The sequence below is a fragment of the Triticum aestivum genome, chromosome 4D (assembly GCF_018294505.1).
Source record: "Triticum aestivum cultivar Chinese Spring chromosome 4D, IWGSC CS RefSeq v2.1, whole genome shotgun sequence".
NCBI lineage: Eukaryota > Viridiplantae > Streptophyta > Magnoliopsida > Poales > Poaceae > Triticum > Triticum aestivum.
The window spans coordinates 74,554,769-74,574,020 of NC_057805.1; the positions used below are offsets into that span (position 1 = coordinate 74,554,769).

The window sequence follows — 19,252 nt, forward strand, 5'->3', positions numbered from 1 at the left end:
GGTGTTTGAATTTCATTCTCATCTCTTGCATGGGACCTAGAAATTCACCCAAGGACACAGATTAGATTTTTCAACCAACTTTAGTGCATTGGTGCATGTGCTTGTAGTTCAAATTTGAATTATGCACATAAAATGCCTAGAAAACCCAATTAATGCATAAAAATGTCCAAACGAACCCTGAAAAATCACAAAAATTGAAACAACACTCCTGTTGTTCTATGTTGACACTAGAAATTTTTTGAAAGCAATAAGAGGCAATCGATATCGTTTCGTCCCCAAAGGTGGGACATTCCCTATCAAAACCATCATGCTTGTTGTGAGAAGCTTATACCCGAACCTGCCCAAATGGGACAATTTTTTTACCACGGCATGTTGATGCCGCTCCATGATAGCATGCCAAGTTTCATGAATTTCAGACGAGTTTTGGATTTACTAGAATTTAAAAACCAGGCATCTCAACGTTTTGCCGGCAATCAACAGTGCCCTGGTGTTTGAATTTCATTCCCATCTCTTGCATGGGACCTAGAAATTCACCCAAGGACACACATGTGATTTTTCAACCAACTTTGTGCATTGGAGCATGTGCTTGTAGTTCAAATTTGAATTATGCACATAAAATGCCTAGAAAACCCAGTTAATGTATAAAAAAGGCCAAACGAACCCCGAAAAATTCCAAGATTAAACACAACACTCCTGTTGTTCTATGTTGACACTAGAAATTTTTTGAAAGCAATAAGAGGCAACGGATATCGTCCGTCCCCAAAGGTGGTACGTTCCCTATCGAAACCATCATGCTTGTTGTGAGAAGCTCTGGTTTGTGAGAAGCTTATACCCAAACCTGCCCCAAATGGGACAAATTTTTCACCACGGCATGTTGATGCCGCTCCATGATAGCATGCCAAGTTTCATGAATTTCAGACGAGTTTTGGATTTACTAGAATTTAAAAACCAGGCATCTCAATGTTTTGCCGGCAATCAACGGTGCCCTGGTGTTTGAAATTCATTCCCATTTCTTGCATGGGACCTAAGCATGCACCCAAGGACACATATTTGATTTTTCAACCAATTTATATGCACTGGAGCATGTGCATGTAGTTCAAATTTGAATTATGCACATAAATGCATTGAAAACTCAGTTAATGCATAAAAATGTCCAAACGAACCCCGAAAAATCCCAAAAATTGACACAACACTCCTGTTGTTCTATGTTGACACGAGAAAAAATTTGAAAGCAATAAGAGGCAATGGATATCGTTTCGTCCCCAAAGGTGGGACGTTCCCTATCGAAACCATCATGCTTGTTGTGAGAAGCTCTGGTTTGTGAGAAGCATATACCCAAACCTGCCCCAAATGGGACAAATTTTTTACCACGGCATGTTGATGCCGCTCCATGATAGCATGCCAAGTTTCATGAATTTCAGACGAGTTTTGGATTTACTAGAATTTAAAAACCAGGCATCTCAACGTTTTGCCGGCAATCAACAGTGCCCTGGTGTTTGAATTTCATTCCCATCTCTTGCATGGGACCTAGAAATTCACCCAAGGACACACATGTGATTTTTCAACCAACTTTAGTGCATTGGAGCATGTGCTTGTAGTTCAAATTTGAATTATGCACATAAAATGCCTAGAAAACCCAGTTAATGTATAAAAAAGGCCAAACGAACCCCGAAAAATTCCAAGATTAAACACAACACTCCTGTTGTTCTATGTTGACACTAGAAATTTTTTGAAAGCAATAAGAGGCAACGGATATCGTCCCGTCCCCAAAGGTGGTACGTTCCCTATCGAAACCATCATGCTTGTTGTGAGAAGCTCTGGTTTGTGAGAAGCTTATACCCAAACCTGCCCCAAATGGGACAAAATTTTCACCACGGCATGTTGATGCCGCTCCATGATAGCATGCCAAGTTTCATGAATTTCAGACGAGTTTTGGATTTACTAGAATTTAAAAACCAGGTATCTCAACGTTTTGCCGGCAATCAACAGTGCCCTGGTGTTTGAAATTCATTCCCATCTCTTGCATGGGACCTAGAAATTCACCCAAGGACACACATGTGATTTTTCAACCAACTTTGGTGCATTGGAGCATGTGCTTGTAGTTCAAATTTGAATTATGCACATAAAATGCCTAGAAAACCCAGTTAATGTATAAAAAAGGCCAAACGAACCCCGAAAAATTCATTCCCATTTCTTGCATGGGACCTAAGCATGCACTGAAGGACACATATTTGATTTTTCAACCAATTTGTATGCACCGGAGCATGTGCATGTAGTTTAATTTTGAATTGTGCACGTGAAATGGCTAGAAAACCAGTTTATTGTATAAAATGTCCAAACGAACCCTGAATAATTCCAATTCTTTTACGACACACATATAGTTGCATGTTCACTGCAGATAAAAGGTCTAGCAATTCAAACAGCGTCCATTGCCGCTGTGACCCCATTTTGTAATTCAAATCAAGTAGATCCCACACAGTTTATTATCACCAACCGTGTGAGATGTAGTACAAAATATCTTGGAGCACCGTCGGTGTATAGTACGCCTATGGCTTACGCGAGAAGGTGCGTCGGCTACAGTCCACAGCCGGCGTGTCAAGCACACTAGCTCACTCCCCAAAAACTCCCGCCTCTGCATCCCTCGCAATCTCGAAAATATCTACCGCCTGGAAGGTTTTAATGTTTGATAGCACACGATTAGTATGTGCGGACCGTGTGCGATGTCTGTTACTCCCGCTCTGCTTCAGTCCCTTGATTCAAATTTTCAGTAGCCCCGGCATTTTACTCCCGCCTCTGCATCCCTCGCAATCTCAAAAATATCTGCTCGCCCTTGATCCAAATTTTCAGTAGCCCCGCCTTGTTACTCCCGCCTAGTAAAATTTTCAGTTGCCGCAGTATTTCCTCAAACACAACCTTGCCCCCCCTCCACACACACACCCCAAAACCTCCGCTCACACAGACACACACAACCCTCGAAACCATTGGTAGGTCGCCGCCATCGTCGGCGCCTCCATCCTCAACCTCTGCCCGTGTGCCGGGGAGCTCGAGGAGCCAATGGCCAAAAAGAGGTTTATCGCGGCCTTTTCGCCCGACGCCGCGAGGTGGCCGCCGAGGTGTCCCCGTCGTCCTCCGCGGGCCTGATCCGCCCTCCGCCGCGCCCCTACGCCGGTTCGAGGACTTCCCCGTCCTCCCTCAGACCCGACAGCCGACGAAGTCCTACCTCGGGGTCCGGCAGCGGCGGTGGGGCACGTGGGTCACCGAGATTACAGATTGAGAGACCCACACCCGCCGGTGGCTCGGTAGCTTCCACACGGCCGAGCTCGCGGCCATGGAGTACGACCGCTGGCAGGTCCGCTACCACGGCGCGGCGGCTAGGCTCAGTTTCCCCTTCGGCACACGTCCAGTCCACCTCGTTCCGCCGGAGCCAGGGGTGGGTGAGCTCGGCTATGGCGCGAGAGGACCGCGAGGCGTGGGAGCGCCTCGAGGCCGAGGCCGCCGATGAGGCCTACATGCAAGAGCTCTGCCGGCAGCACCCGGAGCTCGTGGAGGCGGAGCGGGTGATCTTTGCCGGCGCGGAGGGCGGCGAGGTTATCGCGCTCTCCTCCGATGACGAGGTCGAAGGCGGCGAGGACGGCGGCGGAGGGCGGCGAGGTTATCGCGCTCTCCTCTGATGACGAGGTCGAAGGCGGCGGCGACGGCGGCGCGGAGGGCGTCGAGGTGGGCCCCGAGGACGAGGAGATCGACGTCGACGAGTGGAGGAGTGCCTTCCCCAACGACCCCGACGACGGTACTGGCCCGGACCCGGCTCGCGGCACACCGTACATGACGAGGAAGGATTGGCTCGACCTCTACTTCGACCGAAAGTAGTTTAGCTTAGTTTAAATTTATGTTTTATGTTCGGTTATGCAAAACTATCTATGTTTATGTTTGAATGCATGCTACTTTCGGTTGAACCTGCTTTGAACTTGATCAAATTGAAGTTTACAACCTTAAGTTTAGGGGATCGACTAGAAAAGGCCAAAAATTGCTGGAGTATATATATATATCCACTAAGGGTTTTAGTCCTTTAACTTTTTAAGGATCGCCTAGAGATGTCCTTATGACTTGTTTATTTCAGTTCTTCACAATGTGATGCTCTATATGTGCAACTATTTGCCGTGCAGTTCAATTTCATCAATAACAGTTTCAACAATACCACTATGAATTACGATATTTGGTTGCTGTTAAGGATATTGCAGTTAACATGCCTTTTCGTTTTTCAATTGTTGTTTAGCAACATGCATTGTACTGAATGACTAAATATGCAATCCCAGGCTACATAGCAACAAGGAAGAGTGTTACCTTAATGTTCTGATGATGTCTAGATATACATGTAATAAAATCTTATATAATGGGATGGATGGAGTGTTGTACTACATCATTTTTCAATTGTTGTTTAGCTTCTAATATTAACTTGGTGCTTTTAGGTACATATATCATTGCCAAAGATCCACACTTCGACCCTTTCTGCGTATGGGGCAATGAGATATTCATGAACCAGCATCAAGTGAGGAAACTGATAAAGATTGTTATTAAAATGGGTCAAAAGATGTCAATCGAACTATTTGTTTACACTTTATGCAAGACAACAGTGAACTGCAGGATGGTAAGTAAGAACCCTGTAGCCTTCTTTTTACTGCCCGTAATGAGTTGTGTTAGATGACAATATCTGAATCTTTTTTCTTTTGCAGTGGATCCTGAAGCAGTTTACTCAAGATTACCTCTCAAACTACATGATTGGCGGCCGGCCATCACAAGGGGTTGGACTAGAGTCCTGCATGCCTTCTGCATCCAGGAGAGCACAATAGGGCCATTCCGCTTCACCTTGTTCAGCAACTGGAATGTCTGTCGCCTCTTTCTTTACCATCTGTAATAGTACAAGTATAGAACCCTGGTACATCATTCTTTATTTGGTGCTTATGTAATTCTTAAACATATGTACCTGTGAATCGAATAATGCATTGGTTGTTTGAACCTGATGGATATGAATAAAGCTATAGCCTACTTTCAAGTTTAAATTAGGTACAATTTTAAATAGCAGCAATTAAATTAGGGCGAAATTACGTTGTGCAGGTCATTACGGCACACACGGTTGGTAAAACACAAACGTTTGCGATATACACCATAATCCGAGACGGTTCACAGAGAGGAAACGTGTGCAAGCATGCACACAGTTGCCGTTTGCAAAGCGTGTGTGATGTCAGACACTATCACATACGGTGCGGGAAAACTAAATGTGTGTGATTGTCTACCTATCGTACACGGTTTATAATCATGAACTGTTTGTGATGTGCCAGGCATCGTAAAACTCCCGTGCCTAGAATCTGCCTGGAAAACTCCCGTGCCTGGAATCTGCCTGGTTTTAGGCAGAACCACAAAACTCCGACTGCGATGGCAATGCGAGCACAAACGAGTAGCAAGGATGAAGCGTTTGGGATATTCGAGATATCGGAAACGGTTATATAGGGACAACTGTATGCATCAAGGCTCCCTATCCCCGACGGTTTCTGGGTCGTGTGGGAAGGACCCCCCTATCGCCCACACTCACTTGGCGACGGTTCTATATGCTATCGCGGAAAGGGGTTAAAAACCGTTTGTCTAGGACCGACGCGCACCAGTGTATGATGTTCCTTACCCAAATATTTTGCTTGAAATTGAGAAAAGTACTAAGGAATATATGACTACACAATTTGAGCACAATAAGTATTTTACTGAAGAACTTAAGGAGCACTCTGTTGTGCTGGATGCTATCACAAAACAACTTGATGATATTAGTAGAGAAGTTTGCAAAATCCAATCTAAGTATGCTTTTACTGAAAGTTTGCTAGGAAAAATATCCGATGCATAAGCTACCTTAGTAAATCAAATGGCCGCTAAACCAATCTCGTTAGAAGATAAAAGTGGTGAAGATCTTAAAATGATTGGTGTTTCTACTATTGATTCCTTGTTTAGTAAAATTAAGATTGATGAAAAAGGGACTGGAGAAGAGTCAACTTTAGCTAGAAGGCGTCCCGATATTTTGGAGGGTGAAAATCTTGTTGAGAAAATTGATAAAAGTGGGTTTGGAGAGGTCAAAACTTTAACTAGTGATGTGCCCACTCTTTTGGATTACAAAGACTTTAATTATGATAGTTGCTTTTTTATTGATTGTATTTCTTTGTTGCAATTCATGATAAATTCACCCCATGCCTATGAACAAAATAAAGCTTTTACTAAACATATTGTTGATGCTATGATGAAAGCTTTTGAAGAAAAAATGGAATTAGAAGTATCAATTCCTAGGAAATTGCATGATGAATGGGAACCTACTATCAAAGTCAAGATTAAAAATTATGAGTGTTTTGCTTTGTGTGACCTGGGTGCTAGTGTTTCCACAATTCCAAAATCTTTATGTGATGTGCTAGGTCTTACCGATCTTGAAGAATGCTCTTTAGATTTGCACTTGGCTGACTCTACTATTTAAAAGCCTATGGGAAGAATTAATGACGTTCTTATTCTTGCAAATAGGAATTATGTGCCCATAGATTTAATTGTTCTTGATATTGATTGCAATCCATCTTGTCCAATTATTCTTGGTAGACCATTTTTACGCACTATCGGTGCCGCAATTGATATAAAAGAAAGCAATATTAAGTTCCAATTTCCTTTGAGGAAGGGTATGGAACACTTTCTTGGAACAAGAATTAGGCCACCATATGAATAAATCATGAGGGCATCCTATGGATCTCGAACCAAAGATGACAAAACTTAAATCCTTGCTTTATGCCTAGCTAAGGGAGTAAAACTATAGCGCTTGTTGGGAGGCAACCCAATGAATAAAATTTATTTTTGATTTTTTGCTTTCTGTTCTTGAGTGTTTGCACAATTATTCCTATGTTATGATTGTCTTTTTTTTCTTTTAGTTAGTGTTTGTGCCAAGTAAATCCTTTAGGATCTTCTTGGGTGATAGTTGTTTGATCTTGCTGAAAAACAGAAACTTATGCGCCCACGAAAACAATTGTTAAAAATCACCAGAGCGTGATAAAATGCTAATTCATTTTGCAGAAGATTAATATACAAATTACCCAGGTCGTCCTAATTTTTCAGAATTTTTGGAGTTCAAGAAGTATTCAAAATAGTCAGATTGCTACAGACTATTCTGTTTTGACAAATTCAGTTTTCTTTGCGTTGTGTGCTTGTTTTAATGGCTCTATGGTTTTCTTTGATGAGTTTTTGCCATATAAAAGTAGGAATATAGTAGATATAATGCAAAATAAAATATGAATTGGTTTGACACAGTACTTATAGTAGTGGTTTGCTTTCTTGTACTAACGGACCTCACGAAGGTTTTGTTGAGTTTTGTGTGATTGAAGTTTTCAAGTTTTGGGTTATCTTACGATGGATGAAGGAATAAGGATAGAAGAGCCTAAGCTTGGGGATGCCCCGGCATCCCAAGCTATTATCCAAAAGTGAGAAAGCAACTAAGCTTGGGGATGCCCCCGAGTGGCAGCCCCTGTTTCTTCTAACGACCATCGGTATTTTACTCGAAGCTATATTTTTATTCGTCACATACTATGAGTTTTGCTTGGAGCATCTTGTATGATATGAGTCTTTGCTTGTTTTATTTTGTGTTTTAAGTCTTGATTCCTTGCTGGACACACCTATTTGAGAGAGCCAAAATTATGTCATGACTTGTTAGAATTGCTCTCTAAGCTTCACTTAAATCTTTTATGAGCTATGGACTTGCTCTAGTGCTTCACTTATATCTTTTTGAGCACGGTGTGCTTTAGTATTTTTGAAGAAATGCTCTCTTGCTTCACTTAGATTTATTTGAGAGTTAGTAAAATTTTCAAGAAATTCTCTCTTGCTTCACTTAAATTATTTTGAGAGAAAGAAAAAATTATGCTCATGATCTTCACTTATATTTGTTTGAGCTTATGAAAAGCAACACATGAAAATTAGTCCAAAGTGATAGATATCCAAGAAGGATATAATAAAAACTTTCATGAAGATCATTGGACAAAATAAACTTGATTCTTAGTAATAGTTTTGAGATATGATGATGTGATATGTGAGTTATGTTGATGAGTAATTATGCTTTAGTAAGAATATTGGTGTTAAGGTTTGTGATTCCCTATGCAAGCACGAAAGTCAATAGTCATGCAATGAAATTATATCCTACTTGTGGTGCATTATTCGGTGTTAATTATGCTTAATGCTCGCTTATGAGATTATCCGTTTCTTGGTTGGTCGCTTCTCAATCTTTTGCTAGCCTTCATTTTGCACTAAGTATGATCTCTACTTGTGCATCCAAAATCCTTTAAACCAGTTTTGCCACATGAGTCCACTATATCTACCTATATGCGGTATTCTTTTGCCGTTCTAAGCAAATTTGCATGTGCCATCTCTAATTTTCAAAATAAACTTCTCTTTTGTGTGTTCGTTTCGCTCGCGGAGCGGTGAGGGGTGGCTAATATTTTCCATGCTAGATGTGTTATTCTCATGATGAGTGTTTATTCACTTGTCATTGCACGAGAGTAAGGCAAAGGTATTAGGGATGCCCAGTCCCGAAATGAAAAAATGAATTTACTTTATGTTGTCAAATAATAAATTCCTTGGAAAGTGTTGGTATGGAGGGCACCGTGGATACGGCTAGCCATGGAAAGTGAAAGTATGGTGGAAAAAGGAATAAACTTTATTTTCCGTTTGGGAACCGCCTATGATATATCTAGCATGGAAAGTGTTGGGAACTCTAAGTTGTTTTCATTGGTGGGAAGGATACACCTCCCAAAATGTTTTTATTTCTAAGTTTTTCGCTTTGAGCTCTGGCACCTCTACAAATCCCAACTTCCCTCTGTGAAGGGCCTTTCTTTTACTTTATGCAATTTTTATTTTGAATTTTAGTTTCCATCTTCTCTTATAAAAGCACCAACTAGGAGGCAATATGATCATACTTGAGTATTGGGTGTAGCTAATATGCGAGTGTGTTTCATGAATGGAGCAATGATTGAGCATGATGGACTAGGGATAACTTATTTTACCATTGATATTTTGAAAGACATGGTTGCTTGTTGATATGCTTGAGTATTTAAATTATCATGTCAAAACTAGACTATTGCTTTGAACAATATAAAAGGCCAAATGTCCATGCTATAAAGAAAAGAATATGATATGACATGTTAGGCAGCATTCCACATCAAATATTCTGTTTTTATCACTTACCTACTCGAGGACGAGTAGGAGTTAAGCGATGCTGATACGTCTCCAACGTATCTATAATTTTTTATTATCCACGCTGTTATATTATCAATCTTGGATGTTTTATAATCATTTTATATCATTTTTTGGTACTAACCTATTGACATAGTGCGAAGTGCCAGTTGCTGTTTTCTGCATGTTTTTTACATCGCAGGAAATCAATATCAGACAGAGTCCAAATGCAACGAAACTTCATGGAGATTTTTTATGGACCAGAAGACACCTAATGGGCCAAGGTTGCGTTCGGGGGGTGCTCCGAGGAGAGCACAACCCACCAGGGCACGCCAGGAGGCCCAGGCGCGCCCTGGTGGGTTGTGCCCACCTCGGGTGCCCCCGGACCGCCTCTTTGCTCTATAAATACCCCAATATTCCAAAACCCTAGGGGAGTCGACGAAATATTCATCCAGCCGCCGCAGAGTCCAGAACCACCAGATCCATCTAGACACCATCTCGGATGGGGTTCACCACCTCCATTGGTGCCTCTCCAATGATGTGTGAGTAGTTCTTTGTAGACCTTCGGGGTCGTAGTTAGTAGCTAGATGGCTTCCTCTCTCTCTCTCTCTCACTGAATTCTCAATACAATGGTCTCTTGGAGATCCATATGATGTAACTCTTTTTGCGGTGTGTTTGTTGGGATCTGATGAACTTTGAGTTTATGATCAGTCATATCTTTTTATATCCATGAAAGTATTTGAGTTCTTGATCTCTTTATGCATGATTGCTTATAGCCTCGTATTTCTTCTCCTATATTTGGTTTATTTTGGCCAACTTGATCTATTTATCTTGCAATGGGAAGAGGTGCTTTGTAGTGGGTTCGATCTTATGGTGCTTGATCCCAGTGACAGAAAGGGAACTGACACGTACGTATCGTTGCTACTAAGGATAAAACGATGGGGTCTATCTCTACATAGATAGATCTTGTCTACATCATGTCATCGTTCTTATTGCATTACTCCGTTTCTCCATGAACTTAATACACTAGATGCATGCTGGATAGCGGTCGATATGTGGAGTAATAGTAGTAGATGCACGCAGGAGTCAATCTACTAATCTTGGACGTGATGCCTATGTAATGATCATTGCCTGGATATCGTCATGATTATTTGAAGTTTTATCAATTGCCAATAGTAATTTGTTCACCCACCGTCTGCAATTTTTGTCGAGAGAAGCCACTAGTGAAACCTACGGCCCCGGGGTCTCTTTCTCATATATTTGCCTTTGCGATCTACTTTTCCTTTGCTTTTATTTTCAGATCTATTAAACTAAAAATACAAAAATACCTTGCTGTGTTTTATTCTTATTTATTTTATTTGGCGTTCGATCTATCAATCTACTACAATTTATCTCACATCCGTTTGCCTATCTTGAGGCGCCGTTACCCGGAAACCCTTTAACACGTCGGGTTGCGAGGATTTGTTATCTGTGTGCAAGGGATGTTTACATTGTGTTGCTTGGTTCTCCTACTGGTGATAACCTTGGTTTCATACCTGAGGGAAATACCTACCGCTGCTGTGCTGCATCATCCCTTCCTCTTTGGGGAAATACCGACGTAGCTTCGAGCCGCATCAGTAATCTTCTTTTGCGGTGTGTTTGTCGAGATACGATGAATTGTGGATATATGTCATCTTATCTATGAATATTATTTGAATCTTCTCTGAATTCTTATATGCATGATTTGGTATCTTTGTAACTCTCTTCGAATTATCGGTTTCGTTTGGCCAACTAGATTGGTTCTTCTTGCAATGGGTGAGGTGCTTAGCTTTGGGTTCAATCTTGTGGTGTCCTCCCCCAGTGACATAGTAGGGGTAGCGAGGCATGCATTGTATTGTTGCCATCGAGGATAAAAAGATGGGTTTTACATCATATTGCATGAGTTTATTCCTCTACATCATTTCATCTTACTTAAGGCATTACTCCGTTCTTTATGAACTCAATACTCTAGATGCACGCTGGATAGCGGTCGATGTGTGGAGTAATAGTAGATGCAGGCAGGAGTCGGTCTACTTGACACGGATGTGATGCCTATATTTCATAATCATTGCCTTGGATATCGTCATAACTTTGTGATTTTCTATCAATTGCTCGATAGTAATTTGTTCCCACCGTATTATTTGCCTTCAAGTGAGAAGCCTCTAGTGAAACCTTTGGCCCCTGGGTCTATTTTCCATCATATTAGTTTCTGATCTACTATTTTGCAATCTTTTACTTTCAGATCTATAAACCAAAAAACCCAAAAATATTTTATCTTTTGTTTATCTATCTCTATTAGATCTCACTTTTGCAAGTGACCGTGAAGGGATTGACAACCCCTTTATTGCGTTGGGTGCAAGTGTTTGATTGCTTGTGCAGGTATTGGTGATTTGCGCATTCTTCTCCTACTGGATTGATACCTTGGTTCTTAACTGAGGGAAATACTTATCTCTACTTTGCTGCATCACCCTTTCCTCTTCAAGGAAAAATCCAACGCAAGCTCAAGAAGTAGCAGAGATCTCCTCGGTGGGACCCCGGTCCGTGGTTGCATTAGCGGTGGACTATTGACCAACGGTGGTCAGGATGTCGCCTGATGAGAATGTGAAGTTCACTCACCCATTCTTCCCTCGGGAGGTTGACAGGGCAATTATGGAGATGGACGCTTATTTGGCCCCAAGGCCAGATGGTCTTTCGTTCACCTTCTTCCAAAAGTTTTAGGACCACATGCAGGTGGTGATTATGCCAATGTTTCAAGAATTCTAAATTGGGACGTTGGACATGCTCGCCTTAACTTCGTATGGTTACCTTGATCCCCAAACTAGTTGGGGTGAGATGACCGACACTTTAAGCCCATCACGGTGACCAATGTCATCCAGTGGATCTTCGCCAAGTTTGTGTGAAGCGGTTTGAAGGAAATATGCCCTAGATGCAATAATAAAGTTGTTATTTATATTTCCTTATATCATGATAAATGTTTATTATTCATGCTAGAATTGTATAAACTGGAAACTTAGTACATGTGTGAATACATGGACAAAACTGAGTGTCCCTAGTATGCCTCTACTTGACTAGCTCATTGACCAAAGATGGTTAAGTTTCCTGATAATAGACATGTGTTGTCATTAGATCAACGGGATCACATCATTAGAGAATGATGTGATGGACAAGACCCATCCGTTAGCTTAGCATAATGACATTTAGTTTTATTGCTATTGCTTTCTTCATGACTTATACATATTCCTCTGACTATGAGATTATGCAACTCCCGAATACCGGAGGAACACTTTGTGTGCTATCAAACATCACAACGTGTCTCCGAAGGTGTTTATTGAGTTGGCATAGATCGAGATTAGGATTTATCACTCCATGTATCGGAGAGGTATCTCTGGGCCCTCTCGGTAATGCACATCACTATAAGCCTTGCAAGCAATGTGACTAATGATTTAGTTACCGGATGATGCATTATGGAACGAGTAAAGAGACTTGCCGGTAACAAGATTGAACTAGGTATGTTGATATCAACGATCGAATCTCGGGCAAGTAACATACCGATGACAAAGGGAATGATGTATGTTGTTATGCGGTTTGACCGATAAAGATATTCGTAGAATATGTAGGAGCCAATATGAGCATCCAGGTTCTGCTATTGGTTATTGACCGGAGATGTGTGTCTACATAGTTCTCGAACCCGTAGAGTTCGCACGCTTAACGTTCGATGACGATTTGTATTATGAGTTATGCGTTTTGGTGACCGAAGTTTGTTCGCAGTCCTGGATGAGATCACGGACATGACGAGGAGTCTCGAAATGGTCGAGAGGTAAAGATTCATATATTGGAAGGTTATATATGGACACCAGAATGGTTCCGAAGAAGATCGGGGATTTTTCGGAGTACCGGGAGGTTACCGGAACCCCCCGGGAAAGTTAATGGGCCTCATGGGCCATAGTGGAGAGGAGGAGGCAGCCACAGGAGGTGGCGCGCGCCCCCAAGCCCAATCCGAATTGGACAAGGGGTGGGGGCGCGGCCCCCCTTTGCTTCTCCCCCTCCACCTCTTTCCTCTTTCCCCCTCCGTTGGAAGGAAGGAGGGGGGCCGAATCCTACTTGGACTGGGAGTCCAAGTAGGACTCCCCCCTTGGCGCGCCCCTCCTAGGCCGCCGGCCTCCTCCTCCCCCCTTTATATACGGGGGCGGGGGGCACCCCAAAGAAACAACAGTTGTTTCTTAGCCGTGTGCGGTGCCCCCTCCACAGTTTACTCCTCCGGTCATAGCGTCGTAATGCTTAGGCGAAGCCCTGCGCGGATCACATCACCAACACCGTCGCCACGCTGTCGTGCTGACGGAACTCTCCCTCGACCCTCTACTGGATCAAGAACTCGAGGGACATCATCGAGCTGAACGTGTGCTGAACACAGAGGTGCCGTATGCTCGGTACTTGGATCGTGAAGACGTTCGACTACATCAACCGCGTTAACTAACACTTCCGCTTTCAGTCTATGAGGGTACGTGGACACACTCTCCCCTCTCGTTACTATGCTTCTCCTAGATAGATTTTGCATGATCGTAGGAATTTTTTTGAATTACTACGTTCCCCAACAGTGGCATCCGAGCCAGGTCTATGCGTAGATGATATGCACGAGTAGAACACAAAGAGTTGTGGGTGATAATAGTCATACTGCTTACCACCAACGTCTTACTTTGATTCGGCGGTATTGTTGCATGAAGCGGCCCGGACCGACATTACATGACCGCGTTCATGAGACTGGTTCTGCCGACGTGCTTCGCACACAGGTGGCTAGCGAGTGTTTGTTTCTCCAACTTTAGTTGAATCGAGTTTGACTACGGCCAGTCCTTGTTGAAGGTTAAAACAAACACACTTGATGAAAAATCGTTGTGGTTTTGATGTGTAGGTATGAACGGTTCTTGCTAGAAGCCCGTAGGAGCCACATAAAACTTGCAACAACAAAGTAGAGGACGTCTAACTTGTTTTTGCAGGGCATGTTGTGATGTGATATGGTCAAGACATGATGAGATACAAATTGTTGTCTGAGATGATCATGTTTTGTATAAGTTATCGGCAACTGGCAGGAGCCTCATGGTTGTCACTTTATTGTATGAAATGCAATCGGCATGTAATTGCTTTACTTTATCACTAAGCGGTAGCGATAGTCGTGGAAGCAATAGTTGGCGAGATGACAACGATGCTACGATGGAGATCAAGGTGTCAAGCCCGTGACGATGAAGATCATGACGGTGCTTTGGAGATGGAGATCAAAGGCACAAGATGATACTGGCCATATCATGTCACATATTTTGATTGCATGTGATGTTTATCCTTTATGCATCTTATTTTGCTTAGTACGGCGGTAGCATCATAAGATGATCCCTCACTAAATTTCAAGGTATAAGTGTTCTCCCTGAGCATGCACCGTTGCTACAGTTCGTCGTGCTGAGACACCACGTGATGATCAGGTGTGACAAGCTCTACGTTGACATACAATGGGTGCAAGCCAGTTTCACACATGCAGAATACTCGGGTTAAACTTGACGAGCCTAGCATATGCAGATATGGCCTCGGAACACAGAGACCGAAAGGTCGAACGTGAATCATATAGTAGATATGATCAACATAGAGATGTTCACCATTGAAAACTACTCCATCTCACGTGATGATCGGACATGGTTTAGTTGATATGGATCACGTGATCATTTAGATGACTAGAGGGATGTCTATCTAAGTGGGATTTCTTAAGTAATATGATTAATTGAACTTTAATTTATCATGAACTTAGTACCTGATAGTTTTTGCATGTCTATGTTGTTGTAGATCAACGGCCCGTCTACCGATCCCTTGAATTTTAATGTGTTCCTAGAGAATGCTAAGTTGAAAGATGATGGTAGCAACTACACGGACTGGGTCCGTAACTTGAGGATTATCCTCATTGCTGCACAGAAGAATTACGTCCTGGAAGCACCGCTAGGTGCAAGACCCACTGCAGGAGCAACTCCGGACGTTATGAACGTCTAGCAGAGTAAAGCTGATGATGACTACTCGATAGTTCAGTGTGCCATGCTTTACAGCTTAGAATCGCACTACAACAAGAACCCCCCTTCAGCAACGCATTGATGTGTTGTTGTATGTCCGTACATCCGTTGCTAAGGTCTACACCAACGGATTATTATGCGTTGCCATTGGTGGCGTTGGAAGGGTCTACAACAACGTATATAATTGTGTTGGGAATCGACGTGAAGAAGCGTTGCAGGGTAGCAACAAATATAGTTGCAGCCTAACAACGCTTCGTATGCGTTGGTGATACATGAACTCATTTTGAAATGAACATAACAGATTAGTGCGACCCTTGTATGTTACTATTTTATACATTAGCAACAATAATGAATAAATCAACATTGATACTGCATACGAGTGACACATCCAGTAAACAGAAAGATCTCTTTATTAAATCATGTAGGTTGCATTACATGGAACACAATCCAATGATTCCTATGCATTGACCATGAAAGTCATGTTCTACAATGTGAATGTAAAACTATTTGGTAGTAGCCCCATTCTCCACCTTGCAATCAACAACTTGGCCCCCATTCCCCACCTTGCAATCAACAAATTAGCCCCCATTCTCCACAACAACTTAGCCATGCACCATTCAATTATCCGGGTGATCTACAGTAATAAAAAAAGGCTGACATGAGTGATGTATCATTAGAGAAACAATAAAAAATAGGTTAATAGAGCAATAAAATTTAGAAGAGAAGCAACATATGCAAGGTTGAAGGCCATACGATAAATAATCTAGCTACATGATCAATACTTGTGACATTTTTTAGTGGTCATATCAACTGATCATATTTTTCTATTGTAGCATAACACAGATTGCTCACAATTCATTTCAAAAGTTAACAACCTCAGTTTTAAATCTAGGTAAGTACTTACCACTGTAACAAACAGATTTTCTCTCAGCCAACGGGGAGTTGGATTGTGCTTATATATTTTCCAGAATTTGAAGATGTAATAAACGATCACCATTTCTACATCTCTGAAAATCAAAAATGCGATGAGAATACAATGAAAACATGTTCTGTGAAGAGGTGATGACAGAAGTGATTTCACCTTTGGCTATTGTAGACATGCAAGTTGACGTACATGAAGTCTCGAGTAGGCCTATTACAAGAGTGAAGACTAAAAGATATCCCACTAATAACAATATACAATAGTTTTCGCGCCATTGAAAAATTGATGTTCATCCATGCTAAATGGAATTATCTGTAAAAATGTACTTGAAAAGGTTGTATTTCATAATATCTATATAAAAAATATAGAATGCTTCCATAGAAATTATTTTCTTCCATAAACCACGTTCAAGATACACCCATATCACTTGACTATATCTGCATATTTTGCAATCAAACTCTAGAGATATACATAGGTCATACACATCGTTTGCACTGTTGGACATCCCATACAAATAGTTTGAACTATTTTTGTTAATATAACAAAATTCAAATATCAACAGTACTAACGTTCCTGCAATACATATATATATATATAGAGGAAGTCAACAGTAGCTCTACCTGTATTCCTTCTTGAGCTTGGATCCAAATTTGAGATATCATACAGAGGATCTTGTCGGGGTTTTCTAGTTACTAAGCTAGCTGGGAGTTACATGAGAATTAGATACGAACACTATCAATACACATAAAAGACAAGTGAACATTAGATGTACCAGAGTGGTGTATAACTTGTTCCATAACAGGACACCAAAGTGGTTATGGGGAGACCAAATTGTCCTGGATTTTGCAGTTCTGCACAATTCCCGCAAGAAGAATTCATGCAAGCTACCTACTTCTTTGAACAGCACCCCTGAATATCACATAAACTCATTGTTAACTTTCATGACAGAACAAGATAAACGCAATCAAACTACAACACATGCAAACTACTACCAGTTTTTTTATGCATATCATAATACAAAGTGTTTTAGTCATTTACTCCCTCCGTCCCATAATATAAGACATTTTTTGTTACTACACTAGTGTCAAAAAACGGCTTACATTATAAAAAAACGTCTTACATTATGGGACCGAGGGAGCAATTCACAACTCACAAGCAGATATATATGTATTACATAATGTTGCTCCTATTCAAGTACTAAGTATGCTGAGCACTAGGCGATGTCATTTCTCTAGATGTAAGTCTTTTAGTTTGTGATTTGCATTACAGCTGACTTGGACATGCACTACTAAAAGTTAAATGCATACTTTTAATTTAATTCATAATGCACACTAAAAAGAAAAGGGAAATCTTCTAACTGTATAACAATCAAGTCATTTCATTTTTCACCAAAAACTAAATTACTTAATTGTGATGGTTGTCAGTAGACAAAAGAAGTTCCTTATTTTTAATAAATATCGTGTCATTTGCTCAGTACTTATTCAGCAAAACTGCTCACAAATGCAGTACCAGACTCACATATGGTGTCATTAGCTGTGTTCCTAATTTGGAGGAGTTGATATATAAACAGTTGTTGAAAGCACATATTTTTAAATGATTCGGTGCAGGCATACAACAGATTCTTGTTAGCTTGTGATTCAACAAATCAAAACTACAAGGTCAATCTAAATCAGGTCTTGAATATCTTAACAGGGTGGTCAAGATTGTGGCACCTACATTTTCCTATAAAAGTGGGCTTCTAAAATAGAATTCGTCAATTAACAGAGCCCAACTTGCATTATAAGAACAATTATTTCTCAAACTCAACTGCAATGCATTGGGGTGCTTCCCTCTTTCCTATATGACATCAACATCCAATGGGCATCCATTACCTGCATATCAACCAGAAGAGGAAAACACACTACCTACATATCAACTAGGCAGAGAAGATGTACAATTATTTTAACCACAAGAGGAACTCGCAATCGCAACAGGAGTTCACAGAGATGATGGAGGCACTATCAAGACCATGGTTGGGGGGGGGGGCATCGGCTGCCTGCCGCAACAGAGGGTCAGGCGGCGGCGTCGAACAACACTAAGATGCCGGGGAAGGGGCACAGAGGCGGTGTGTGTGTCGTGCACGTAGCACCTTCGGACTCGCGCGTGATGTGCGGCAGCCATTTAGGTGGGCAGTGGCTAGAAGGATAAGAGAAGATGGGAGGAGTGCCTTACCGAACCATCGGCATCGAAGTCGATGTAGCCGAGGCGCAGTAGAACCGTCGGCGTCCAATTCAGCTGCGGCGCATGCGGAGACGCCGATCAATCACACCAGATGAGGAGCGGAGCCGCGCTGGCGACCCATGGATGCGGGGGCGCGTGAGAGGCATGGAGAGCGTCTCCCGGGGGGGGGGGAAGGTTAGGGGATCCAGGCCGATGGGAGAGATGAATCAGTGGAGATAGGTGGTGGGAGGAAAGATATGTTTTTTTCTATATACACAAATCTGTTGGGTGCTATTTGCACGGAGGAGGCACAGATAATGTGGAGGTGCGAAGGGGTAGGGGAGGTTAGCTCTTCATGGAACGTGGGAGGTGGACCCAACAACACATGCTATTATTTCGTTGGTAGGTATGCGTTGCTATAGGGGTGTTTTTGTTGTAGTGTCGGGACTTCAAAGACGTTTTGAACGTCATGGAGCATATGAGATGTTCCAGGAGTTGAAGTTAATATTTCAACCAAATGCCCAAATTGAGAGATATGAAGTCTCTAATAAGTTCTATAGCTGCAAGATGGAGGAGAATAGTTCTGTCAGTGAACACATTCTCAGAATGTCTGGGTACCACAACCACTTGACTCAACTGGGAGTTAATCTTCCTGATGATAGTGTCATTGACAGAGTTCTTCAATCACTGCCACCAAGCTATAAAAGCTTCGTGATGAACTATAATATGCAAGGGATGGATAAGACAATTCCCAAGCTCTTCGCAATGCTAAAGGCTGCGGAGGTAGAAATCAAGAAGGAGCATCAAGTGTTGATGGTTAACAAGACCACTAGTTTCAAGAAAA

General features: G+C 41.9%; 1 long non-coding RNA gene across 5 annotated transcripts; it reads right to left on the bottom strand.

Annotated features, from left to right (window-relative positions):
* Positions 1-15,679: 15,679 nt before the first annotated feature.
* LOC123099659 (uncharacterized) lies at positions 15,680-18,583 on the bottom strand. Of its 5 annotated transcripts, none has more exons than XR_006448207.1 (5): positions 18,421-18,583; positions 18,017-18,080; positions 16,982-17,118; positions 16,192-16,910; positions 15,680-15,921 (listed from the first exon to the last, which is right to left on the bottom strand). It is a non-coding gene; the product is annotated as an uncharacterized lncRNA (long non-coding RNA). The 5 variants fall into 5 exon arrangements; XR_006448208.1 differs by lacking the exon at positions 18,421-18,583 and having other exon boundaries at positions 16,192-16,294; positions 16,369-16,910; positions 18,017-18,224; XR_006448210.1 differs by lacking the exon at positions 18,017-18,080.
* Between the last annotated feature and the right edge of the window lie 669 nt (positions 18,584-19,252).